Raw genomic sequence first — 2,500 nt, 5'->3', positions numbered from 1 at the left:
ATCGTTGTGGTCGACGTCATCATCATCCTCATCATCGTCTTAGTAGTCGTCGTTGTTAGCCTTAGGGTCTTCCAGCTCCCACTCTATTTGACCCAGGGCAGCACTATCCCCTCCATGCACTTTATGCAGGCTTGTGTGTCCGGAGGTTTTATTCTCCTCTATTGCATTTTTGTTCCATTATACATACATACATACATACATATATATATATATATATATATATATATATATATATATATATATCTGTAGTGTCAGATCGTATCCAAGATTACTTAGGGCAAGCTCTTCTGCTCTCGTCTCTGTAAAACCATAAAACCATATCTCCCATCTGTTAATACACGTGAGATGGGTTATGTTGTCTGATGGTACATTGGAAATCTCTCGCAGACACATATCACCAAACTAATACAAACGCTGAAGTAGAAATGTTGCAGAAACTTCTCTAAAACTTTATTTGTTATATATTGCAATTTTAATAAAATGATTAAAAAAAAGAAAGAGTTTTCAGTTCGTTATGCTCTCCATAGAAAAAACTATTTTCAAAAGGGTTACCGAAAATATAATATCTGGTGCGGGTACTCTGAGAAATGGAATTAGTCGCTGGATTTGAGTGTCAACAGGGGCGATATAATTTATTCAATCCTGAAGCTGTTAAAGTCATTTATATTTTATTGTAGTAGTTGCTCGGGTAATATTATTTACGTTTGTAGTAGTAGCATACTAGGCCAGTTTTGTGGCTGTTAGGAACATTATTTAAAAGAAGGTAAAAAAAAAATTACTTTTATTAAAAAAAACACATTTAAAAATATTATTTTCTACTCTAGACACAAGGCCCGAAAATTTGGGGGAGGGTGCCAGTCGATTAGATTGACCCCAGTACACAACTGGTAATTAATTTATCGACCCCGAAAGGATAAAAGGTAAAGTCGATCTCAGCAGAATTCGAACTCAGAACACAAGGACAGACGAAATACTGTTAAGCACTTTGCCCGGCGTGCTAACGTTTCTGCCAGCTCACCGCCTTGCGGTTAAAAATATTAAATTGCCAAAGAGAAAGCTTGAAATATCTTCAGGGCCACAAGCCTTTCAGTAACTCCCTAAAAACGTATTAGCTTTTATAGCAGCCGGGTAATATCTAATAATTGTAACTCTTTCGGTTGTGTATATAAATTATTTATCTCTCATTGGATGGAGTAATTTTTTTTTTGATCCTACCTCTATTGGATCTTTAAACCCTGTGTGTGCGTGTGTGTGTGTGTGTGTGTGTGTGTGTGTGTGGAGAGAGAGATGTATATTTTTTCTATCTTTTACTTGTTTCAGTCATTTGGCTGCGGCTATACTGGAGCACCGCCTTAGAGAATTTTAGTCGAACGAATCGACGTCCACACTTATTTTCTTAAGCCTGTTACTTATTCTGCCGGTTGCTTATGTCGAACCACTAAGTTACCGGGATGTAAACACAACACCGGTTGTCAAACGGTGGTGGGGAACAAACAGACACACACACATATGTGCGTACATATCTATTTTATATACGACGGGCTTCTTTCAGTTTCCATCTACCAAGTCCACTAACAAACCTTTGGCCAACCCGAGGCTATTGTAAAAGACAGTTGCTCATAGTGTCACGCAGTGGGACTGAACCCATAATAAGTTTTTAGGAGGCAAACTTCTTACCACACAGCCACACCTACAAATTTATAATAATTATAATTATAATTTATAATAATAATAATTCGTATTCAGGATAATTAATAATTTATGCATATTATTAAGGCGGTGAGCTGGCAGAATAGTTAGCTCGCCGGGCAAAATGCTTAGTGGTATTTTATCTGCTGCTACTTTCTGAGTTCAAATTCCGCCGAGGTCGACTTCACGTTTCATCCTTTCGGGGTCGCTTAAATAGGTACCAGTTACGCCCTGGGGTTGATGTAATCGGCTTAATTCCCTCCCCCAAAACTGCCCTTGTGGCAAAAATTTGAAATCATTATTAAGGCGGTGTATTGGCAGAAGCGTTTGAGGATTGGACAGAATAGGTTCTGAGTTCAAATCCCACCGGTATTAATTTCGCCCATCACACCCTTTTATGGTTAAGTAAAAGAAAAGACCCACACATTTCTACGTTTCGTGTTCACTTCTGACATTACCTTCGCCTTTCATCCTTTCGTGGGTCGATAAAAAGATTACCAATTCAGTGTAGTGGTGGTGGGGCGCTATTCGTTATGGTATCTGCTTTCGGCTGTTTGCATCGGCAACGGCACTGGTGCCAAGCTGTACTGGCCCAAGTGGGCGGCCCCTTTTCTTTGGATAAACATCAATGTCAGAGAGAGGAGAGACTGCAGGGGCAATTGCCAGCGCCTACATGTCTACATGCATGGTTAATCTCCACTGACAGGCCCTATCCTCTTCTTCTTCTTCTTCTTCTTCTTCTTCTTCTTCTTCTTCTTCTTCTTCTTCTTCTTCTTCTTCTTCTTCTTCTTCTTCTTCTTCTTCTTCTTCT

This window comes from Octopus bimaculoides, chromosome 20 (assembly GCF_001194135.2).
Source record: "Octopus bimaculoides isolate UCB-OBI-ISO-001 chromosome 20, ASM119413v2, whole genome shotgun sequence".
Taxonomy (NCBI): Eukaryota; Metazoa; Mollusca; class Cephalopoda; order Octopoda; family Octopodidae; genus Octopus; species Octopus bimaculoides.
This window is presented reverse-complemented; position numbering follows the sequence as displayed.